The sequence below is a fragment of the Dasypus novemcinctus genome, chromosome 19 (assembly GCF_030445035.2).
Source record: "Dasypus novemcinctus isolate mDasNov1 chromosome 19, mDasNov1.1.hap2, whole genome shotgun sequence".
Classification (NCBI taxonomy): Eukaryota; Metazoa; Chordata; class Mammalia; order Cingulata; family Dasypodidae; genus Dasypus; species Dasypus novemcinctus.
Genome location: NC_080691.1, coordinates 7,753,440 through 7,779,100, shown reverse-complemented (window position 1 = coordinate 7,779,100; position 25,661 = coordinate 7,753,440). Strand labels below are relative to the sequence as shown.

Below are 25,661 nucleotides of genomic sequence, written 5' to 3'. Positions count from 1 at the left end.
GAGCTCCTACCCCAATAAACGCCCTTTGTAAAGCCACCAGGGCTCAGGCCCTGCCTCGGCGCCCCTTGGGGACTAGCGCAGAGCCCAAGGCGGGGGCTTTCGGCCCAGAAGCAGCCTCGGCCGTGCGGCCTTTTCCTTGTCGAGCAGCGCTTGGGAACTGGCCCCGTCCCTCCCTCCACCGACCTCAGGGACCAGCCCCTCCACTCTCCAGCCTGTGTCAGGCTCGCCCTGCCTGGGCCTCGGTTTCTCTTCCGTGCAATGGGATAGCAGGAACACTACCACGTTTGTTCCTGGGCCGCTGCACTGATGGCCACAGCTCGGGACTGGACACAACACCCTCTCTCCGTTCTGGGGCAGACACCTGGAGTGGAGCTGCCCACAGGCTGTGCCCCGGCCAGGCCCGCCCAGCTCCCGGCCACACCCCTGCCAGGCCCGCCCAGCTCCCGGCCTGTCCAGCTCCAGGCCCGCCCAGCTCCAGGCCACGCCCCTGCCAGGCCCATCCAGCTCCAGGCCCGCCCAGCTCCAGGCCACGCCCCTGCCAGGCCCGCCCAGCTCCAGGCCACGCCCCTGCCAGGCCCATCCAGCTCCAGGCCTGTCCAGCTCCCGGCTGGCCCAGCTCCAGGCCCGTCCAGCTCCAGGCCCGCCCAGCTCCAGGCCACGCCCCTGCCAGGCCCGTCCAGCTCCAGGCCTGTCCAGCTCCCGGCTGGCCCAGCTCCAGGCCCGTCCAGCTCTAGGCCCGCCCAGCTCCAGGCCCGTCCAGCTCCAGGCCATGCCCCTGCCAGGCCCGTCCAGCTCCAGGCCACGCCCCTGCCAGGCCCGCCCAGCTCCAGGCCACGCCCCTGCCAGGCCCGCCCAGCTCCAGGCCATGCCCCTGCCAGGCCCATCCAGCTCCAGGCCTGTCCAGCTCCCGGCTGGCCCAGCTCCAGGCCCGTCCAGCTCCCGGCCCATCCAGCTCCAGGCCCGCCCAGCTCCAGGCCCGCCCAGCTCCAGGCCCGCCCAGCTCCAGGCCCGCCCAGCTCCAGGCCACGCCCCTGCCAGGCCCGTCCAGCTCCAGGCCTGTCCAGCTCCCGGCCACACCCCTGCAGGCCCGCCCAGCTCCAGGCCCGCCTAGCTCCAGGCCACGCCCCTGCCAGGCCCGTCCAGCTCCAGGCCCGTCCAGCTCCAGGCCTGTCCAGCTCCCGGCCACACCCCTGCCAGGCCCGTCCAGCTCCAGGCCCATCCAGCTCCAGGCCTGTCCAGCTCCCGGCCACACCCCTGCCAGGCCCGTCCAGCTCCAGACCCGTCCAGCTCCAGGCCTGTCCAGCTCCCGGCCACACCCCTGCCAGGCCCGCCCAGCTCCAGGCCCGCCCAGCTCCTGGCCTGCCCAGCTCCCTGGCCTCGGCTCACCGCTCTGTCTCAGAACTCCCTCGGCCTCTCTCTTGTCAGGGCCAGGAACCCACATTCAGGGCCCCGGACCACCAGGACAAGAGCTGCACTCGAGCCCCTCCTCGCCCGAGGAAACACCCATGGGTTCGGGGTTCACACGAGGGCAGTTCTTTGGGGTCCCGCCATTTGGCCCCCCCCACCTCCCTTCCTGGGCTGCCGAGGACAAATGAGTCAATACCTGCCGAGCTTTTCCTTCATCAATGGGCACGTGTGAGTGCCGGCTGCACTCCAGGGAAATGCACAGAGGAGCGCCGCCTGCATGCTAGGATGATGCATGTGTGAGCACTACCTGTACACTAGGATGGCGCACGTGTGAGCACCACCTGCATGCTACAATGATCACATGTGAGTGCTGGCCACATACTAGGATGGTACATGTGTGAGCTCCAGCTGCACACTAGGATGATGCACATGTGGGCACCACCTGCATGCTAGGATGATTGCGTGCATGCACCGGCTGCATGCTAGCTGCATGCTAGGATGATCACGTGCATGCGCCAGCTGCATGCTAGCTGCATGCTAGGATGATCATGTGCATGCGCCGGCTGCATGCTAGCTGCGTGCGAGGATGATCACGTGCATGCTAGCTGCATGCTAGGATGATGGCGTGCATGCGCCAGCTGCATGCTAGCTGCATGCTAGGATGATCACGTGCATGCTAGCTGCATGCTAGCTGCATGCTAGGATGATCACATGCATGCGCCAGCTGCATGCTAGCTGCGTGCTAGGATGCTAGTTATGCAGGAGTGCAAATGACACTGATTCAGGGAGGGAGAAAGGACGGTTCCATGCCCTTCCAAGATGAGCTCGAGGACCTGGAGCCAAAGTATTCTCCACCCCCTAGCCGACCTCCCTTTCTATCGAGGAGGGGGCCAGGAGCAGCGCGAGCCACGACGAGCAGCAGCAGCCGTGGCCACGCTCGTCTGTCGTCTCCACTCGCGCGCAGGTTACTGCACCTGTGATAACAACCCCAAGTTTCCATGGAAGTAACGGCATAAAGCTTCATGCATTTTTAACCACATAAATTTCTTTAAAGGAAAATGAATCCATTGAAAAAGGAGATAAGCAATACCGGGCAGCGATGGGCAGAAGCGCCCACGAGGCTGGTGTGCTGGAAGGAGCGGGGAGAGGGCTCTCCATTCAAAGGCAGCATCGGCCGGTAACGTGGCAAACGCCCCACACGGATTTTTCACAAATCAATGACACACAAATACACACAAATCAGGGAACGAATATCTGCACCACCAAAGAGTGGGAAATACGGGTGTGACATGAAAATTCTTCTAGAAACGGAGCCCAGACCAGGCAGTTTAGAGCCCAGAACCCAGGGCCACAGGCGGCAAACCTTGGCTGCCAGCGCTCCACCTGGGGTACAGGAGGCACCATCCCCCCTTATCGTCTCCAGTACTGGGGGTCCCAGAACCATGCTGGGGGGACAGGGAGCTGCCCCGAGCAGCGCCCTCCACAGCCCTCCAGCTCCCTGCAGAACGCTGCTCCCGACGCGCTCTCGCGCCACCCCGCGCCCTTCCCGGCCTGGTCCCGTCCTGTCCTCCCTGCTGATCGGACGAGCTGCAGACCCTGGCGCAGTCCTGCAGCCGAAGCCCCGGGGTTGGCCCTGCTGCCAGCCGGCCTCGCTGCCCGAGCCAAGACCAAGGGCGCCCACGCTCCCGGGCACGCCGTGCAGGAGCGGGCCAGGGGGCCCGAGCTCGCCCCCGCTGTGGTCCCCGCCCTTGTCAGCCAGGCCTGCTGGTCAGGGGCAGGAACACGCCGACCGCAGAGCAGCCGCCAAAGCACGGCCCGGAGCGCCTGCCCGCGCGGTCCACCCCACGCTGCTCAGCGCAGGCCTCGGCGGGACATGTGCCAGGCCAGGGCGTCGCTGGCGTGGGAAGGAGCAGCATTTGGCACATGGGGCGGAGCAGCCACGGCCCGCGGGCCACGTCTCCAGGCGACCCGTGGCAAGACTGCATCACAGCCACAGCGGGCGTCCCAGCCGCGGGGGCAGAGGGGGACGGGGCATTTCAGGGCTGCTCTGACCGCGGACGCCGTCACGGGGTGCGCCAATGCTCACCGCCAGCCGGCGAGGCAGCACGCCACGGCCCCGGCCTCCCAGCGTGGCTGCGTTGTCTGAGGAGGCCGTGGCCTTGCCAGCCTCATTTAGAGAAGAGAAAGCGGAGGCAGGGGCCAGAGCGTGCCTGAGGCCTCGCAGGGCCGAGCCGAGCAGCCGGCTGCCCTCATGGGGGCCGAGGGGGTCGTGGGGGCCGTGGGAGCCCCGTCGGCGCGGCCCGGGGCCCAGCTGTCGCGGCTTCAATTGCGGCCGCCCCCCCCAGCTGCCGGGCTGGGCCAAATGTCCTGCCCTCTTTGCGCCTTGGCCCCCCCGCCGAGTGTGGCGCCCGGAGCACCTCGTGGGGGGGTCGCTGCGAGCCTGGGGCGCAGAGTGCGTTAGAGCCGCGTCCGCCGGGGGCAGCGGTTACTGTCACTGCTGTTGTTTGCTGCTGGACGCCAAGCGGCCGCGTCACCAGGACACAGCGGGGCGCTGGGCGACGTCGGCGGAGCGACCCTGCACTGACTCAGCGCGGAGAGCGGCCCCCGCGCCCAGGACCCTGAGGTGGCTGCTCTGCCCCGTGCGGCTGCGGAGGGCAGAGCTGCCCCCCAAAGGGCGAGGAGCGCCACCGGGGCTCGAAACCCCTCGCCTGGCCTGCGGGACGAGACGGGCCTCCCTGCTCCGAGTGGGGCGGGCTCGGGGCCCACAGAGCCACGCGGCGGCCCCGGCCAAGTGGATGGGGGGCCGACAGCCCCGGGACGCCCCTCGCGCCCCCCTCAGCCAGGGGCTCGGCCCGGGCGCAGCAGGCGGAACGTCCCACCCTGAGGGGCCACACCTGTCCCTGCCAGGTGAGCTAGACCAAGGACGGGAGCGAGAAAGGCCCCCCCCCCCCAGAGCTTCCAAGGGAGAGGAAGGAGCTGGGCCTGGAGCCAGCGGCGGGAGACGAGGGCGCTCGGAGGAGGCGAGGGCGCTCGGAGGAGACGAGGGCGCTCAGAGCAAACGGGGCCGTGCCAGGGGTGGTCCAGGAGGGCTCCTCGGAGGCAGCGAGCATGGCAGACAGAACCAGGTGAGCGACTGGGGGTCCTCCAGCAGAGGCAGGAAGGGGGAGCTTGGGGGCAGCGAGGGCACGTGTTGGCTGGGGAGATGCGGAGGGAAAGGGACGCGGCCACGCAGGACTTCGCAGTGCCAGGAGGGTCTCGGACCTTTCCAGATGAGAATGGAAGCATCGGAAGGTTCTGAGAGGTCTGCTGGGCTCCGCTGATGCGCCAGGAGAGGGGCTATCGGGCAGGAGGGGGCTGGAGGCCGGGGGGCTCGTGCCGGGGGCCGGGGTGAGGATACACTAAAGGCCGCTGAACCATGCGCTTCCAACCCGGAACGGACGGGCTGCGAGCCGCGTCGCGAAAGCCGCTGTTTCCAGAAGTCCCTGTACCTGGGCCCAGGCCGGGGGCCGGTGGTCCTGAGCTCGGGTCCTTCTCGGAAGTCCCCAGAGTCCTGGCAGCCCCGGGCCCAGAGCCCCCGGCGCGTCCCCGGGAACGGCAGGGCAGCGTGGCAGAGCGGCAGGCGCAGGCCTGCGCGGGCCACCCGCGCGCGGGCTCCCGGGAAAGCCACTCCGTCTCTCTCCGACGACAGCCAGGCGCGGCCAAGCTTCCGAGGTCCGTGCGGTCTCCACGCTCGGGGCACAGGAGCCGACACCAACCCACGCCTCCGAAACCCCGGCCGGAATCTTCCAGCAGCTTTGCTCCTCGCCGCCCAAACGTGGGAGCGGGCCAGACGTCCTCCCAGGAGAACGGCTGCGCAGACCGTGGCTCAGGCGGCCACGCGCACTCGCCACGAAGACACGGAGGAGCCGCACACGCCTGCCGCTAAGAGAAGCAGCCCGTGTGCAGAGGCTCCGCGCTGTAGAAAGTTCTGGAAAAGGCAAACCTAGAGGGACAGTGTGCTGCAGTGACGGTGGACACGAAGCGTCACACACTTGTCAAAACCCGTGGAGCCGAGCAAGGCGACGAGGGCACCTGTAACCCACGGGCTTCCGGGAACGATGACGCGTCAGTACTGGCGCGACGTTGTAACGAATGCGAGATGTTGACAAAGGGGAAGCGGGGGACAGAGGAGAACGTGGGAACGCACTGCTGTTTCTCCTCGAATTTCCCATAAACCTAAAACTGCCTAATAATGGTCTATTAACAAAAAAGAAAAATGGCCAACACGTGCTGGCATCCCGCCAGGGGCAGACGCTGCATTTGCCCCTTTGAGAGCGGTTTTCGCAAATCCCCATATCGGATTTCCAGGCTAGACCCGCGCCTGGGTGGGGGTGCCCGGGGCAGGGGGCAGACCCGGCTTCACCTCTGCCGCTTCGCTCCTCCTTCCTCTCTTCCTTCCCACACACGTTTACTGAGCACCTGCTATGCACCGGCCACGACGGCCACAAACAAATGCAAACGGAGCGGCGCCGGGCAGTCTGGGAAGGGTTGGTGGTGGGACTAGGAGGTGGGCCGGGGAGCACACACCCTGCCGAGCCCGCCCCAGCCCCCGGGGCCCGGTCGGCGGTCCCTGGCTCCCCCTCGGCCTTCGCCACCCCCGGCGGGCCACGGCGACACAAGCCAATGACCGGGCGGCCTCTGGCCCCCGGATCTGCACGCTGCGGCTCTCACAGCCCAAGCGCAGGCTCCTGTCCTCCGTCTGGGGGAGGCAGATGCAGAAAGCCAACCCGTGGCCGTGTCCTCTGGCCCTCTGTGGGTGACAGGAGCCCCATGGCAGGCGGGGGCCGAGTCACCAAGTCAGCAGTAAGTGGCGGTGACACCAGGCCAGGCTGGCGCCGTGGCCTGCAGCAGGCGCCCGTTTAAATGCTTCAGCGCAGCAGACACGCCGGGGGCTGGCGCCAAGGCCGTGGGCGCAGAAGGCACCGACCTCCTCGGAAGGCCTCACTCCGTAGGCGGGACCCAGCGGTGCCAGTGGCCCCGGGCACCTGAGCCAGGTGGGCAGGTGCAGGTAGCGGACCCCCGCAGGTGGAGCGGCCAAAGCGACCCCAGCCCTGGTTTGCAGACGCTCCAGAAGGCTACGTGAGACCCTGCATTTCAGGACTGCGCCCTGGTGCCCCCACCTGCTCCAAAACACCCTACAAGACGCCCGTGAGAGCTGAAGCCCAAAACTCCCCCCACCGCCCTCCGCCTCTCTCTCCTGCTCTCGTCCTCCCTTCGAGCGCCCAGGCCCCAGCTCTTCTTGCTCTCCTCCTCGTTCGTGGCTCACCTCCTCCGGGAGGGCCTCCGGGATCACCCCCTCCCCAGCTCTCACCTCGGGCTGCCGCGGGGCCCTGCCGGCACGAGCTCAGCGTGGCTGTCTCTGTTTACACTGCCTGCTTGCCTGTTGCTGCCCACTCCCTCCCCAGCCTCACACACACACACAAATGTCATCTCCAGGCCTGTCTTTTCCCTGCTCCAACCCCGGCACCTAAGAGGTCACTGGACACCCAGGAGGGACTCAGATGTCTGTTGAATGAATGCGTGAATGCGGGGCCTTTGGAAGCGGGCACACCTGTCACAAGCCCTCCTCCCGGGAGCTACACCCCGAGGGGAGGACCTGGAGTCACAGAGAAGTGTCAGTGTCGTGGCGAGTACGACAAAAGGAACTATGCCCCGGTGGGTTATCAGTACTGTTGTTATTATCATAACAACAATGCTGGACAGAGTAACCCCTGGGGCAGCCCGGTGCCCCTGCACATTCCTTCAAAAAGCCTCATGGACGAGCAGGGTCCCTGCTTGGGGCGACGGAAGCAGCTTGCTGATGGGCGGAGGTGACGGTGGCCAGCGCGAGCGTAATTAAAGCGTCAACTGCACAGGTGACCGTGGTTAAAAGGGGAAATGTTACAGAATAAATTTTGTTTAAAGCCGTGAACCCGCGCGGCACACACAGTGAACCCAAGTTAAACCGTGGGCTCTAGTTCCCAGGACAATGATCAAAACGTGCTCTCATCAGCCGCCGCACACCTTCCTCACCAAAGCAGGACATTAATAACAGGGCAGGATACGGGAACCCTGTGCTTTATGCACAATTGTTCTGTAAACCCACGGCTCCTCTAATAAAATACATATATAAAGAGAGAGGGCACCTACTATGCGCCAGCATGCTGAGGCTACAGCAGGGAAGAAAACAGAAGCCCTGCTCTCACAGAGCCTAGAATTGAGTGTGGAAAGACAAACAACAAAAAATGCCAATCAGTAAGATAGCTCCCAAAATGAACACACTGGTCTCTCCATTTTGCCACAAGCCCCACCACTCCAAACTCTCACACGCTCTGCTACTTCACACATTTCTATACCAACCTGGCTCCAAAGGCCCTGGAGTTCATGAAACCTCCCTTTCCCGTGTCAATGAGTGTTAAGTCCAGAGCCGTCCGGCCTCTTGGAAGTCTGGATAAGCTCTAACAACTTCCATTTTATGAGGCTCCTGCTATAGTCAAGAATTATGAAATGTCGACGCCGGTTAAGTGGTACATTTCTCATGTATCCATTTAACAAATTAATACTTTTAACCTCACATCCCTAATACGATATCATTGACCTGTTGAAAGATAAATACAGATTTTCAAAGGAAAGGGTGATTCGGCAGGCGTGCGGCCGGTGAGGGCGCAGGTTGAGCGTCGCATGAGGAACGCCTCCTCCTTCCCGGCTGCTCTGTGGTTCCTGGTGATGGAAGCGCAGCCTCCAAAGGCGAGAGGTCGCCTCGAGACTCTCCGCCACCGTCGGGCTGGCCCCACAGCCGCGCACCCCGCCGTGTCCGGGAACACTGTCAGCGCCTGACAAAGGCTGCCAAGGCCAGACACCAGAGCGGGCTGGCTTCCACAATGGGGCTTCATTAGCCTAAAAGCTCACAGTCTCCAGGCCAAGAAATGTCCAAATCAGGGCTGCATCCGGAGACGCTCGGCCCCCTCCCCGTGGACCCACTCGGGTGGTCTGGGTCCTCCTCATCCGGCGGGGCACAGGGCGGGGCACAGGGCAGGGCACAGGGGGACACGGGGGCATAGGGCGGGGCACGTGGCAGGGCACAGGGGGACACGGGGGCACAGGGCGGGGCACAGGGGGACATGGGGGCACAGGGCGGGGCACAGGGCGGGGCACAGGGGGACACGGGGGCATAGGGCGGGGCACGTGGCGGGGCACAGGGGTACACGGGGGCACAGGGCGGGGCACAGGGGGACACGGGGGCGCAGGGCATGTGGTGGGGCACAGGGGAACACGGGGGCACAGGGCGGGGCACAGGGGGACACGGGGGCACAGGGCGGGGCACAGGGCAGGGCACGGGGGCACAGGGCGGGGCACGTGGCGGGGCACAGGGTGGGGCACGGGGATCACAGGGTAGGGTAAGGGGTGGGGCAACAGAGAGGCCCGCGGGGCCAGGAGGTGGGGCACCCCACAGCCCCAGCTCCGGGAGATGGGTGCCCGCAGCCCTAGGCCCGTGAGCCGCCGGCGCGCCTTGCCCACCCACCCACCAGCCGTGCAGGGGGACGCAAGCCGGGGGGCCTGGAGGGGCACAGGTCGTGGAACAAACGGGACCGGAGGAGCAGAGGACTGTCCCTTCTACTGGGTGTGTCCGTCCACCCTCAGCTGGGTCCCCAGGGCCGCCGGCCCCCAGCCCCCAAAACGCAGGGAGGTGCCTGGACAACTCGCCTGTGAGCCCTGCTGCCCCCGAACGGCTGCTCACCAGGGGCCCCCGGGGGGCGTGGCCGGGGGGCGCTCAGGCCTCGGCCCAGCCCTGGACGTGAGCTCTGGAGAGGACATGACCCGGCCCTCACGTGTGGCACAATGACAGGGGACACTACCCAGAGGTCCCGGGGGGCCCGCTGAGGCCAGCACCAGGGAGGGCGGGAAGCGCACAGGGCAGCTGGGCCGGCCGCTCGCGTCTGGGAACCACGGCGCCCCGGAACCCCCACCTGAGGCCACCCCAGACCCTCACGAGGGGCGGGGGGTTTGAGGTGGGGAAGGGGGTTTTGAGGCGTCAGGACAGACGGCCCTGCCCTGGCCAGGCTCGCCGGCCCCCCACCCCTGCCCGGGCCGCGCAGCTCGGAAGCCCAAGAGCGGCTGCGGCGTTGCGCCCGCTTTCCCCACTCTGGAGTCCGAGGGGCTCACGCTGCCCGCAGGCTGGTGCACGGGGAGCCCCCCAACAGCGGGGTCCCTCTGCAGGGCTCGCCGCTGACCTGCGTCCCCCGCTTGGCGGGCTAGGAGGCCACCCCCTGAGTGCCTGCCGCCCCTTCAGGTGCCGGGGCCACTACCCACCCCTCACTGACCTGCTCTGTCATCCTCAGGGGGTGCGGGCAGTGCCAGCCTGCAAGAACCCTGAAATGCTTTGCTGGGCATCCCGCGGACAGCGCGTGGGGCCGGGGACCACACTGCAGACAGGGAGTGGGCCCACCTGCCTCCCACACAAGCCACGCCCCAAGGGGGACACGCAGGGGGAGGGCTGGGGGCCTTCGGGGGTCTCCACCTGCAGGCTCACAGTTCATGTCCCAGGAACACCCCAGGCTCTGGGGGTGCGGCAAACACCACGAGGTTTCGCAAGGCTGGGGAAGCAGAGGGGAACCGTGGGGGGGCTGCTATTTTCAGGGGACCCCCACACACAGGGAGTCAACAGACCAACAGGTGGGACTGAAATGCGTGTCCTGGCTCTGCACCTCACCGCTAGCCCCAAACCCGGGCAGAGAGACCCCGGCCCTGGGCGCCCCCAAGCCCCTCCCCCCGCACCCCCAGCCCTGGGCGCCCCACCCCAGCCCCTGGCGCACCCCTGCCCCAGGCGCGCCCCAGCCCCAGGCGCACCCCCAGCCCAAGGCGTGCCCCCAGCGCCGCGCCCCCCAGCCCCCGGCGCCTCCTCCCCTGCCCCGGGCGCACCCCCAACCCCAGGCCCCCCAGCCCAGTGCCCCCAGCCCGGCTGCCAGCTGGAGGGGTGGGCTCCGCTGCTTCTGGGCCCCCAGCCCGTGGCGCTCACCTTCCCCCGGGGCAGGGGGTCTCCTGCAGTCCCACTTAGAGTGGGAGACGTGGGCGGCCGCCCGCGCTGCCCCTCGCGCCGCCCCGCCCCGGCCGCAGGCCCCGCCCTCCCACGCCCTTGCCCTCCCGGCCCAAGGCCAGCGCCCCTCGGCCGAGCCCCCCGCAGGCCCCGCCCCTGCCGCCGCGGCTCTGGGAGCGCGACCCCGGCCCCCGCCCCCCAACTTGCCGGCTGGTGGTGCGTGACCGTGACCGCCGCCTGCGGGGCAGCTCCCGCGGGGACCTCTGTCCTCACCAACTGCGCAGGGGTTCTCGGGACCCGAATGGGCCCCCCGCGCCGCGCCTCCTCCCCTGGGTTTTGATTTTTTGCCCCGCGCCCCTGTCCCCACTGCAGCCCCCAGCCCCAGGGGCCAACGGCCCAGACAATTGCCCGCCCGCTCCAGGTCCAACTTCGCCCAGGGGGGGCTCTTCCCGGGGGCTGGGCGGGGCACCCGCGGGCGGAGGCAGGGGCCGGGCGCTGCCCCCCGCCCCGACCCCCCGGGCCCGCAGGCGCCCCGGGGGCAGCGGCGAGTGGCCCGGGAGCCGCCACCCCGCTCCTCCGCGCGCTGCCCTGCGCCGGGCGCCGCGGCCTCGCCCGGGGCTCCCCGCACCCCAGGCCGCAGGGCCCCCGCACACCGCTGGAAATAAACTTTGTCGGGGCGGAGTTGCGGGCGGGCGCCGCGGGGCGCGGGGGCGCGGGGCCGGGCGCGGGGCCGCGGGGCCGGAGGGGACGTCCAGCGCAGCCTACCTGGGCGCAGCGGCCGGCGCGGGGTCAAGGCCGAGGACGCAGCGGTGTCGGATGCCAGCGGGCGGCGCGGGCCGAGGCGGCGGGGCCTGCGTGCCCGCACCAGGCGGCACCCCGCGGGCTGCGGGCGCGGGCGGGCGCGGGCGGGCGCGGGGCCGGGACGTCACGGAGGCGCCCACGCGCGCGCTCGCCAAGATGGCTTTCCCCGCCGGCGGCCGCCTCGCGCGGCGGTGCTCGGGCGCGGGGGGAAGCGCGGGCCCAGCCGCTCTCCCAGCCGGGCGGAGCCGGGAGCAGCGGCGCAAGCTGTCCCCTGCCGGCCACCAGCGGCCCCTGCAGCGCCGGGCACGGCCGTGGGCGTGCAGACGGCCCCTGCGCCGCTCCTGCGGCCACGGCGCCCGCATGCTGCCGGGACCCGCGCGCCGCGGGGTCTTTGCGCGCCTGCCCCGCCCCCGGGCCCCTCTGTCCCCAGAGCTCGGGCTGAGGCACGACGCTCCGGCGCCCACGCGGGGGGTGCTGCAAGACAGCCCGCGGGACGCTGAGCCTCGGCTTCCACGCGCACGCATGCCCACGTGCACACACGGACATGAACACACACTCACATATATATACATGCACGCTTGTGCACTCACACTGATGCACGCACACACTAGTGCAATCACATGCACACACTTATACACAATCACGTATGCACACTCACAAATGCACATACCCTCAAGCTCATGCACTCACATGCACGCTTATGCACTCGCTAATTCACACACACACTAATGCACTCACATGCACACTCACACTCGTATGCACTCACACATGCACATACCCACACACTCATGCACTCACTAATTCACACACTAATGCATCACATGCACACAGTCGTATGCACGCTCACATATGCACATACCTGCATGCTCATACGCTCATGCACATTCACACACTCATGCACACACTCATGCACTCGCACGCACACTCACATGTGCACATACCTGCATGCTCATACACTCATATGCACACTCATGCACTCACTAATTCACTCACACACACTAATGCACTCACATGCACACTCATGCACTCACATACACACATGCACATACCTGCTTGCTCATACACTCACGTGCACACTCACACACTCATGCACTCACACGCACATATATACATTCACGCACTCGCGTGCACTCACACACATTTACACACACGAACACAGGCACGCTTGTTTTCCTGGGGTAAGAATCCCAACGCTCCTTATTCACAGACGCTGTAACTGCGCCGCGTAGGGCAGGCAGGGCCCCTCCTAGTGGCTGCCTGCGGAACGGCACCCAAGGAGTCGGAAAGCCTGCTGCACGCTCTGCAATCCTTTGTACAAAAGGAACAACAGATAATGCAAGCGGACGCGGAAGAACACACAGCGAACGGACACAGACAGCAGACAGCAGGGGAAAGGGGAGAGAAATAAATAAAATAAATCTAAAAAAAAAAAAAGGAACGACCACCCCCTAGGCGCTTCCTGCGGCTTCCCCAGTTAACAGGCAGACTTTACAGCTTTCAAACAAACTGACCGAAGGCTGAGCGCTTCAACCCCGCGGTGTTGCTTGGTGGTGATCTGAACCCAATGCCCTGAAAGCTACGACGGCCAAAAGAAAACGCCTTCCCAGACAACCGCCCGGTCACCGGGGCCCACGGGCTGAGCGAAGGCGTCCCGGCCAGGACTCAGCTTTTGCTGCCCAAAGGGAGGGGCCTCCCACGCGCCTGCGAGAGAAGGAAGCCTCCTGCAAGCCTGTGGCCACGTCCAGCCCACGGGCGCCGCACGGAAACGTCCTGCTGACGCCTGGCATTCGAGGGCAGGGGTCCGGCTCCCACCCTCCTGTCCGCAGGCTGCCCGGCTCAGCAACCCCGTCCCTCAGGAGGGGCCAGCGGAAGGCCACGGACACCCACGGAGGGACCCACACGGCTCAGGCGCAACCTTGACTCTATATGTGTGACCTTGACCGAACCAGGCTGTTCCCTCACCCTCTAAATTATGATATCCACTCGTAATGTGGTGTCCACTTCATAGGGCTGTTGCAGAGGGCGAATGAAGTACCCGATGGAAGAGAATAAGGCTCCTTCTTAGAAAGCACGTGTTATTTTAAGAGGTCATTCAAAGGTATGAAAATGGCTTCCAACGTGGATTCTCAGGAGAGGGGATTGATTGTGCGTGTGTTAATACATGTAATATAGAATTTCCCTTTCAGCCATTCTCACACGGCCCGTTAGGTGTCATGAATTACATCCGCAGTGATATGCTACTATCACACCATCCGTGACCAAAAGGTTTGCACCCCCCCTCCAGGAGATGGAGTGTTGTACCCCAGAAAGCACGTTCTCCTTCTCACCCCACTCCCGGGGCGTGAACCCCACGTCCATAGCCGATGCGGTCACGTCCACTATGGTGTGGCCCAGCTGAACGGGGCGGGGGGAGGTCTGGGTCCTTTAGAGAGGAGGCCACGGACAGAGAAGCCACGGGGAGCAGCCTGGAGCTGGAGCCAACGGAACCCGGAAGAGAAAGGAGAGGACACCGCACGTGCACTGCCACATCACGGAAAGGACGAGGTCACCTGCAGCCAGCCCCGGGCTCCAGTCTTCAGGGACAAAGCACGGCCTGCTGACCTCCTTGATTTCGGACTTCTGCTAACTCCAAACCGTGAGCCAGTCAATTCCCTTTGTTTAGGTCAACCCATTGTGTGGTATTTGTTTTAGCAGCTGGAAACTAGGACAACCTCCAAAAAGAAACTCTGCGCCCATGACCCAGTAACTCTCCTCTCCCCGCCCCCACAGGTCCTGGTAACCCCTCGGCTATTTTCCCATGCTGTTTGCTTATTCTAGACATTTCACGTAAGTGGGGTTACACAATATTTGTTGTGTAGGGCCTGGCTCATCTCCCTCAGATGAAGTCCCAAGAGTGAGCCGGGCAGTGACATGTTCAGAGCTTCTTTTTCAGGGCTGGAGAATCCTCCATTTGTGCACACACCACGTTTTGCTTATCGTTTATCTGTTGACGGGCACTTGGGTTGCTTCTGCCTTTCGTCTGCAGGGAAGAGTGCTGCTGCGAGCCCTGGTGGACAAGTATCCGCTTGGGCCCGGTTCTTGGTTCCTTTGGGTGTACACTTAGAGGGGGTGCCACGTCACACGGCGACTCTGCACTGACTCCCCGAGGCACTGCCCCTCTGCCTGCACAGCGGCTGCACCGTTTTACGTTAGGAAGGGAGTTCATTTTTGAAACAATCCCAGAGATAAAACAGGTACAACGTCCGAAGTCCAGAAGCAGCTGAGCCACAGATGTATTTCCTTTCAAGAACCTGAGTCCCCCCCACTCTCGGCCGCGTCTGTCCATTGCTGGGCTGAAGCCAGAGTAAGCTCCAGTGTCCTCATCACAGTATTTCATACTTTTAGACTCTCTCACTCCAGCGTCTCGGTGACAACCAAGGACATTTTAGGGGACTGGACAACCAAGGTCCGCAGAGGAAACCGCACTTGCTGAAACCTGCACTGCTGAATTGAAAAAGAAACCCAGGGAAGCAGACTTGGCCCAGTGGTTAGGGCGTCCGTCTACCACATGGGAGGTCCGCGGTTCAAACCCCGGGCCTCCCTGACCCGTGTGCAGCTGGCCCATGCGCAGTGCTGATGCGCGCAAGGAGTGCCGTGCCACACAGGGGTGTCCCCCACATAGGGGAGCCCCATGGGCAAGGAGTGCACCCCGTAAGGAGAGCCGCCCAGCGCCAAAGAAAGTGCAGCCTGCCCAGGAATGGTGCCGCACACACGGAGAGCTGACACAAGATGACGCAACAAAAAGAGACACAGAGTCCCATGCCGCTGACAACAACAGAAGCGGACAAAGAACATGCAGCAAATAGACACAGAGAACAGATAATTGGGGGGGAGAGGGGAGGAGGAAAGAGAAATTAAAAAAAAAAAAAAAGAAATCCAGAGAGTGCATTTCTTGGTACCATGTTCTAATTTCACAGAAACTTGGAGCATTTTGTGCATAAAATACTGGAATATGGAACCCACCCAGCAGCTTCAAAGGGTCCTCCCAGGCAGCTACTGCTGCAGATGAGGCCGTTCTGCTGCGAGGAGTGTTCAAAACAGAAGGAAGGAATGTCGGGCTATGAAAAATGAGCTGCCGCGGCCGAGACCAACTACCTTGAAGAAATCACAAGAGCCGACCCGTCCAACACTCGTGGCAAGCAGCTAGCAATCTCCTGACCAGGAAATCAACCACACCAAGTCCCTGCTGTTAACTTGGTCTAGTGGGCTATTAAAGACTCCTATGAATAATTCACCATTTGGATTTATTTTTGGTCCTGGATGCAATGAGTGTTTGCCAGAAGCCAGATAAGCGCCAGATGCAAAGCTACGTAATTCCATTCAAAGTTTTCCAGCCCTGCATCTGGAGAAAGCACAGCTGGGCAGTTTCCACGTGGAACTGCTGCAGGCAACGCGCCAGGCCCTCAGGCACTGTGCTTCCGAGGGTCAGCAGCAAAGCTGAGTCGGACACGTCCCGGAGCTGAGGACAGGTCTGTGCTGACCCCGGACGTCGGCACCTCTGCAAAGCACAGTGGCTTTTCCGTCAGGCTGGCTCCGAGGCCAGCGGCTATGTGTGGCCACCTCAGCCCTTCCAAGCAGCCTTGCAGGCCGGTGTTCGTTACACGCTCGGCACCTTTGCTGGAGGCATCCATCACAGCCTGCTCCATGCACTGACCACAAGCAGGGACAGCTGGGGCCGCCCGCCGGGCACGCGGGGCCAAGAGAGGATGGTCGTCTACCTGGAAAGCTGGGAACCAATGGAAAGCCCGCTCCAAGTGAGAATGGAGCAGAAGAGAGAAGCCTACATAGAGAATTTATGGGTATTCTACAGTCAAAGAGAAGAGCCTTTCGCTTGTGTCCACAGCAAAAACATATTTGTATATTATTTGTACATCATGGCATATTATTTGGTGGAACAATATTAATACACAAAAATTAACAGTTTTCCTGTATATGAACACAGCCCGTTAGGAAATATAATGAAAGAAAAAATCCAATTGTAACAGCATCCAAAAAGAAAAACAGACCTAGAAACGATGTGAAGCTGAATGTGTGAGATATACATGGAGGAAACTTTAGACTGCTGCTGAAAAGCAATGAAGAGAAAAGCATACCCTATGCTTGGACAGGGAGCTTAAATTTCACAAAATTCTCCCTCAATCCACTTAAAAATTTAATGTGATTACAGCAGACATAATAGCAGGGGTTTCTGTATTTATAGACACTTGTTCTAAACTTCGCATGGAAATACAAGCATAAAAGGACCTGAACAGTTTTTAATGGAGGGAAATAGTGTTGGAAGGAGACTGTGCCTTACCAGATATTTCAATGTATCACAAAGATAAGGGTAATTAAAACTGTTTAGTCCTGGCACAGGAACAGGTAGACCAAGGGAACAGAATTGGTTGTCCATAAGAACTCTAATTACATATGGGGTGTAATATATGATATAGTGGCACTTCTAATCAATGAGAAAAGTTACATTATTCAATACATGATACTCAGAAAAGTTCTTATGCCCAAAACAATTCCAGATGAATCAGGAACTTAAATAAATAATGGGAAAATTAAATGTACTAGAGGAAACCGTGGATTCTTTCATTATTTTGGAATAAAGGACCTTCTATGCAAGACACAAATCCCAAGAACCATAATAAGAAAGGCTGATTAAATTCAACTTCCTGAAAATTTAAAGCTTCTGCACATATATTAGGTTTCATTCTTGAAGAAGTTTTGGACCACAGAGAGGCTCAACTATGGCAGGGGAGGAGCACTGGTGTGGGGTGTTACTGATGGGGGGCACATGGGTGGGAGTTCTCCAGGGCATGTATATAGGGGACATACAAATGTTCTGATATTTGTTGGGTATTTTCATAGTAGTTACAGTTACAAACATCAACTGAGGGAGTGCTGGGTTTCTAGCCAGGGTAGCTCTGTCACATTCTGCAACAGTACAGCAACAATCCCCCTAAAGCAATCACAAAGACCAACAAGAAAGGATTTTCCAGTGATGAGCCCTTGATACTGATGACTATGCTTATGAGCCTGCATGCCTGAAATATGAACTAAGCCTAGAGATGCAGAGTGCCTAAGAGTTACCTCATGAGAACCTTCATGTTGCTCAAATGTGGCCACTCTCTAAGCCAAACTCAGCACGTAAATGCATTACCTTTCCCCCAGCATGGGACATGACTCCCAGGAATGAGCCTCCCTGGTGCCGAGGGATTACTACCAATCACTAGCTGGTGATGCAACTAGAAAGAGACCTTGAATAAAGAGGTCAACTCAGACCAGCAGAATATCTCAGCCTACATGTAGGATCATGTGTTAAAATCTGCTTTTTGACCTTGAAAAACAGGGAGAAATGGCAAAGACAAATGAGTTTATATGGCTAAGAGTCTTCCAAAAAGAGTCAGGAGGTCATGAGAGGGGTCACGCTTATACACGCCTCAGCAGGACCCCAGAAAAAGCCAAAGTGGATACAACGCTAGGTACTGGTTCTCCTGAAGGCTACAGAGACCCACAGAGTATAGGATCATGGCAGATGGATTTGGAGTTCTGAGCCATGTCAGAGGGCCCTACTTTGGAATTTGTACTCCTGAATATGGTGGAGCTGGACTCAGATGTGACCTTTCTACACATGCCTCTTCTGTCACTTTTACTGAACCTGTGGTTGGTGCTAGGGATGGTGTATACTCAGGGGACTTGAATCTCTGGATTGCCCATGGGCCAGCTGGTTCCTGAGCCTCAGCAGAGCTGCAACTCCTATTCTCTGGTTCGTTGGACTTACCCAGGTCAGCTAACAGGGAGGTGAAGATGGTCAACCACCACACCAGGGAATCAAGAGTGCCTACAACTGTGAGCAGAAGAATTACATCCATCATCCATGTAGAATCTAAGCCCCCTCTTGATCTAGAATTTATTCCTCATTTATTATGGAGGAATAAAATATGGATTAGAGTGGACTTACTGATATTCTACTATAAAACTATTGTGCCTAGTAATAGAAGAAATTGTAGCATTGAGGTGGAGAAAGTGGCCACTGTAATTGCTGAGGGCAGGAAGAGGAAAGAAGAGATGTGATATGGGGGCATTTTTGAGACTTGGAGTTGTCCTAAATGATGTTGCAGGGTCAGATGCTGGACATTATATATCCTGACATAACCCACTGAATGTACTGGGGGAGAGTGTGAACTATAGGGTAGACTATTATCCACATGGTGCAGCAGTGCCCCAAAATGTGTTCACTGCGTGTGATGAGTGGGCCACAATGATGGGGAGGTTGTCGGTGTGGGAGGAGTGGGGTGGGGCAGTAGGGGGTATACAGGAACCTCTTATGTTTTTTAATGTAACATTTTTTGAGATGTATATATCTTCAAAAAAATACAATTTACAAAAACGATTTTAAAAATTAAAAAAATAAAATAAATTGAATACCTAAGCATTTTCCTGACATTTCTATACCAATCTTGACTTTTCATACTCTTATTGTGAAACTTTCCATTTCTCCTAATTCAAGTACTTCCAGATTTAAAAGAAAAAACCTTCTTTAGGCTCTATCTCCTCTGTGGCCTCTTTAGCACTGATATTGAAAGTCATGGGTTGGTTTTATCTACCTGATTGTCTTTTCTTAAAAAAAAGCCCAAACTGCTATCTTGGCCTCTTTTTGTGTTCAATGTTAGCTCTTGACTCGCTACATAATTACCACGACAAAAAAATGAATAGGCACAATAAAATAAATTATTGTGATGGCAATCATTAAACATTTTCCTTCTTTGGGCGGGTGGGTTGGGGGGCATATATAATGAAAATGGTCAATATTGTAGATCTAATAGTGTTAATGTTTCCTCACCTCTTTGTTTAAAAGGAAATAGTCTTTCCCTGTTATCAATCTTTACAAAGTATTGTGGACAGAATGTGTTTATAGGATCTGTCACTCACAATGTCCAGACTCTGTTTATAAAATCCAAAAGAAATATGGAGTTTTGAATGTATTAAAATATACTAAATCTGGGAGACGGACTTGGCCCAGTGGTTGGGGCGTCCGTCTGCCACATGGGAGGTCCGCGGTTCAAACCCCGGGCCTCCTTGACCCGTGTGGAGCTGGCCCATGAGCAGTGCTGATGCGCGCAGGGAGTGCCGCGCCACGCGGGGATGTCCCCGCGTAGGGGAGCCCCACACGCAAGGAGTGCGCCCATGAGGAGAGCCGCCCAGCGTGAAGGAGGGAGCAGCCTGCCCAGGAATGGCGCCGCCACACTTCCGTGCCGCTGACGACAACAGAAGCGGACAAAAGAAACAAGATGCAGCAAATAGACACAGAGAACAGACAACTGGGGGGAGGGGGAAATTAAATAAATAAATCTTTTTTTTTTGAAATGTATGCTTAAAATAAATAAATAAATAAAATAAAATAAAATATACTAAATCAGTCTAATGTCACCTTTCCAAAATGAATAAACAACTGGAAAGCCAAGGTAAAAATTTAAAAGATAAAAAAATTAAAAATAAAACTTCTGCACGATGGAAAAAAATGCCACTATAAAATCAACAGCAAAGCAGAAAACTGAGAATATTTGCAACACATAATTCAGACTTCAGTGCAGTCCAAATTTTGTAGGCCCTGAAACTTTTTCAATTTGGGGCCTGTGCGTAATGAATATAAAATGCAGAAAACACCAACACAAAATTAAGTACAAAGGTAATTAATTATGAGGAATGAGGGAATAAACTATAATAATTTCCAGATTTTTAAAAACTGACAAATCCCACAAATATCATTAAATCCAGAAAAAATAGCGTAATATTTGTTTTAACTAACTGCCTGACACAACTCTAATACTAAATGTGTGGGGTTTTTTACATATTTGGCTGCATACTCTTTGAACACCTCTTCTTATGACAATAAATTTGTAGCATTATTTTCTTTGCAGAGAATGAAAGGAGAAATCCTTCCCTTAGCAGGACTGATCAGATTCTTTTAGGGACGATTCGACATTTTCTCTCCCAGGTTTCTTTCTTGAGCGCCGTAACAGGTCCTCGTGCCTGAGGTTCTCTCCAGGGCTGGTCCTGGGAGCCCAGGAATTCTAATCAATTCTGTTTGACTTGACACACCAAGAAAAGACGTCGAGGATTGTTTATACCTTTGTTTCCTGCATTACAGGGGATTTTCCAGACAGAGAACGTCCGCTCTGGCCGTGAATTGGTAGGAGCCGCCGACCGGGTCACGCGTTGATGACTGGCCGGGGGCCGGAGAATTTAAATCTCCTTCCTTACCCACTGCCCCACGCGCCCAGTGCCTAACGCCACGTCAGTGACGTTTGGCCTCGCAGAGTCGTGGAGGACAAGCTGCAGGAAGCTCTCCCGGGCCACCATGGCCAGAGACCATTTTACCCAGAAGTGGCAGAAAACCTCTCAAACAGATCCCACTGAGGTGCAGAGGAAACGTGACCCTGACTCGACCTCCTCCGGCCAGGTCCCCAAATGCCCACCGTCTGTCGGATGCCACTAGCATGTAGGAGTTTAAATGTAAGTGACTGGGATCAGAATAACTCACCTGAGTAAGTCTGCAGGCGCTTCGCTGGGGGCGCCCCCAGGGCCTGTGAGCTCTATGGAGTAAGGGGCTCCGACGCTCACGCCTCCTTGGCTTCTGTAGATCAGCCTCCTGAACTAAGGACTGGCTTTCTTCAGATATAAAGAGTTCTTACTAATCAATAAGAAGAACACCAACAATCTAATAGGAAAACTGACAAAGGGTATGACTAGGTGGCTCACCTCTCCCCCAGATACGTTCAAATAACAATGAGGAGCTAATAGGATATAATCTCCAAAATATAGTAAGTGGGGGGAAGGAGGGGAGGCAGAAAAGAATAGCGCGTGTCTGTCCTCTCATTGGCGCACCCGGCAGGAGAGCTTGCGTGTGTATAGGCCCTTTTGGAAAGCTCACTCACAGCGTGAGAGGAACTGCAGCGGCAGAGGAGCTGGGCACCGATTTTGAGTGTAGGGAAATCTCCTTTGACCTTTGCACAGTGTTTATTTTTTGCCATGTGCATATATTATTATTTCTTATTTACTCAAAGCACTATTCTTTGTTAACACTCATTGAACTAAAGCTAAAAATGGTCAGTTTTACTGTATCTGAAATAACATCCTCTGGATAGCTTAGAAACATTATGAAATGGTATGTTAATAAAGGATGCAGCTGTATGGAAAGGATACACATTATTTAAACATTTGTTTGACTTTGTTACTAGAATGGACAGGCCTACTGGCAATGCAGAGCAGTATAAAAATCCAGTTATGTAGATTGCTGCATCTCACTGTCCTTACACATGTAACATCTACCCCTAAATGTATGTAAGCGCGGGGTTTGCACAAACCAAACTGCCACAACAGAACAGCGAGCAGAAGGCAGCCTAAGACACTTGGTGATCCAGCAAAATAAGAATTCACGTGTGACTAACTGAAGATTTCTTTAGGTTCAAACAAATCCACGTTTCCATTTCTTCCCTAGACTTTCTGGGAGAGTGGGAGAAAGGGACCCCTCCCATCCAGCCCCTTCTCTAGCCCCATCCCAAGCCCTTTGCTGTCAGGGAAACCGAGGCACAGCCTCGGGTGTTTGGCTCGAGGCAACTAGGGCTCCATGCCACGACGGCTGCCAGTTGTCCCTGCAGCCACAGCAGCTCCTCCTGAGGCTCTGTGGTGGTGGCTTCTGGCCCAGCAGCTCCCCCGTGTTAGCAAAGCACAGTCCTGCAGTAAATCCTGGGTCGGTCTACTTGGGAAAATTACCCCACGTTTCTATGAAAATACTAAGGGGAGAAGGTGGCACAGCGAGACGCTTCAGACCACCGTCTCCCTGTAGACGCCTTAAACAACAGCAAGAACCAGCAGAAACTTCTCCCTCAAAGATCCAGAAAACAGATTAAAAAATGCAGTAGCAGGGCGAGCACCTGATCAAGGGCCACTCAAAGGCAGGAGGAGCTCGGGTCCCCTGGCCGCCCCGTCACCTGCTCGGCACGGAGCCGCCGGCGCTCCCAGGGCAGACCCCTGGTCCCGACTCCAGAGGGGCAGAGGAGCACGACTGAGAGCACACGCGGTGGCCTGAGGGCTCATGTGGAAGGCGGCTTGTGGCGCTCCCCTGAACGCTGGGGGACAGCAGTCGCGTGGCAGCCGGGGACAAGGGACAGTGGCTGTAGGAAACTTTACTAGGGAAGAGGGAACATTGGGAACCATGGAAAGAGGGGATTTCCAAGGGCCACACACACATGCCCGAGACAAGAGGCGTGGGCAGAAGGCCCAGGAGGCCCCTGCCTTGGCACGGCGCTGTTCTTTAAACTCATGCTATGGACAAGCCCTGGAGGAGACCCCTTGCGGAGGTCAAGCTGCAAGGCTGGCAAAGGTGTTTTAGTCTTTTCCTCCTTCTTTTAATTTGATTAACTCCTATTCAAGGAAAGCTCTGTCTTGACCCTAGCTAGACACAAGCTTAAGGGATGGATGCCTCAGAGTCTAAGTTTCAACAATAACGCCTTAAAATATCAAAATGTCCAGGTTTAAACAAAAACTTATAAAATACACAAAGAAACAGGAAGTTATAGCCCAGGCAAAAGAGAAAATCAATGCACTAGTAACCATTAATGAGCGGGACCAGACCTGAGACATACCGAAGAATTTTTTAGTGCTCCTAAATATGTTCAGAGAGCTAATGAAAAATATGAACAAAGAGCTTAGGGAAACAAGGAAAATGAACACAAAGATAATATCAATAAAGAGATGGAAATTACGAAAAGAAACCAAACACAGATGAGGCCCACAGTAACAGAAATTAAAAATTCCCTAGAGGGATTCAACAGCTGACTGGAGCTGGCAAAAGAAGGAATTGGTGAAACTGAAGATCAGACTATGGAAATCCTTCAGTCTGCAGAATAGAAAGAAGAATGAAGGAAAGTTAACAAAACCTGAGGAACCTGTGGGACACCATCAAGCATACCAATATCCACATTGTGGGAGTCCCAGAAGGAGAAGAAAGAGAGAAGGGGGCAGAGGGAATATTCAAATAAATAATGACTGAAAACTTCCCACATTTAATAAAAGACATGAATATACACATCCAAGATGTTCAATGACCTCAAAACAGGATGAACCCAAATAGATCTATGTCGTGGCATATTATAATCAAATTGTCACTGTCCAAAGATAGAGAGAGAATTCTGAAAGCCACAGGAGAGAAGCAACCCCTGTCACATTCAAGAAAGCTTCAATAAAATTAAGTGTCGATTTCTCATCAGAAACCATGGAGGCAAGAAGGCAGTGGAAGGACACACTTAAAGTGCTGAAAGCAAAAAAATTATCAACCACAAATTCTATACCCAGCAACACAGTCTTCCAAAAATGAAGGAAGGATTATGACATCTCCAGGTAACAAAAGCTGAAAGAGTTTGTTGCCACTAGACCAGCTCCACAAGAGATGCTAAGAGGAGTCCTTCCTGCAGGTTTAGAGGAAAGGACACGAGAGAGCAGATGGAAGACACACGAAGAGATGAAGTTCTCCCATCAGGGAAATGACAAGGGTGGCTGTCAGGCCAGCGCTATTGTATTTTTGGTTTGTCACTTCACTTTTTACTTCCCTCAGGACTAAAAGGCAAATGCATAACATGTAATATAAATCACTGGCTTGGGACTCATAATATATAAAAATGTAATTTGTGGCAAGAACTCCATAGATTGGGGAATGGAGGGGAAGGAACATAGTTTGTGCACTCTTGAAGTTAAGCTGGTATCAGAGCAAATGAGCTTGTTATAGATTTAGGATATTAAGTCTAAGCCCCATGGTATCTACAAAGAAAATATTGGAGAATATGCAAGTCTGTAGAGTTTAGAGGACAGGTTGCCAGAGGTGGGGGCAGGGGGGAATGGGCAGTTAATGCACAATGGATATAGGGTTTCTGTTTGGGCAGATGGGAAAGTCATAGTAATGGAAGGTGGTGGGAGTACCACAGCATCGTGAAGGTGATTAATCCTATTGAGTAGTTTTGCTTGGGAGTGGTTGCGACGGAAAAGTTTATGTTGTGAATATGTTCCCAGAATTTTTTTTGAAGAGCAACTAAAGAGACAATGACAATTAACTGCAGCACAACACATGCTCCTCGCTGGGATCTAGCAAGGGATGAGAAAAGCTTCAAAGGACATTATTGTAACATATGAAAAAAATTAAAAACAGATTCTAGATTGTAAGCTTTATATCAATGTTCAGTTGCTTGAACTTGATACTGCACTAAGGTGATTACATAAGTGAATATGCTTGTTCTTAGGAAATGTACATGGCAGTAAGAAGTATTCAAGGAACATAATGTGTACAACCTGTACTCAAGTGTGCAGAAAATGGATTGATAGGTAGATATGGCAACTATGGCAAAATGTTAAAATGAGTGAGCTGGATATCTGGGGGGTACGGTGTGTTGGAGTTCTCTGTATTGTATTATTTTGTAACTACCCTGTAAGTTTGAAATATTTCAAAGTTAAAGTTAAAAAAATTCTAAGTCGAAGAGTACTTCCTATCACACAACGTAAACTTGAGTTCCCTTCTGCTGGTGAAACAGGATTTCCTCTACCTCTAGCAGAAGATACAATAAAAAAAGAAAAGAAAAGGGGAGGAGATGGGAGGGGGAGGGGAGGAGAATGGAAGAGAATTGCCCAGGCTAGATATTTTTGATATGCCATTAGTCATTGTAGCAGTTTGATATTATTGATGAATTCCAAAAAGAAATACTGGATTATGTTTGTAAACTGATGTTTTCCTCTGGGCATATTAGATTATATTGGATTCATAGGTTTACTTGATTAAGTAATTACATAAACCTCTTGTGCCAGTAGGGCGTTGCATCCCTCCTTTTGTTGGGCGGGGACTCACAGATAAAAGGCACAGCAAAGGACAGAGTTAAGAGCTTTTAATGTTGGAGTTTTGATACTGAAGACTTAAGCTGGAGCCCCAGGAAGTAAGCTCACAGAAGAAAGAGAAGCAAGCCCCAGGAAGAGAGGAGCCAGGAAGCCTGAACCCTGGCAGCTGTCGGCAGCCATCTTGCTCCAACACGTGGAAATGGACTTTGGTGAGGGAAGGAACTTAGGCTTCATGGCCTGGTATCTGTAAGCTCCTACCCCAGATAAATACCCTTTATAAAAACCAACCGATTTCTGGTATTTTGCATCCATACCCCTTTGGCTGACTAATACAGTCATTATTCCCACCACAGGCTGTTCTGAGCTATAATGTCAATGGCCAGCTAGAGAGACTTAAGTATTTCTATGCCCTCATGGCATAGACACTCACCTGGTCTCATTTAAATAATGGAATTCATTTAATTAAGAAATATTCACTGAGCACCTACTATGA

At 56.5% G+C, this 25,661-nt stretch overlaps 1 protein-coding gene across 4 annotated transcripts in view; it reads right to left on the bottom strand.

Moving 5' to 3' along the window:
• The window catches only part of RIMBP2 (RIMS binding protein 2), a 252,212-nt gene extending 240,840 nt beyond the window's left edge, over positions 1 to 11,372 (bottom strand). The window contains exon 1 of one of the 4 annotated variants that reach the window (XM_071209739.1): positions 11,225 to 11,372. The gene's annotated coding sequence lies outside the window, so the exon portion shown is untranslated. The remainder of the gene's footprint in view (positions 1 to 11,224) is intronic. The other 3 variants (XM_071209737.1, XM_071209741.1, XM_071209738.1) reach the window with 3 other exon arrangements.
• Between the last annotated feature and the right edge of the window lie 14,289 nt (positions 11,373 to 25,661).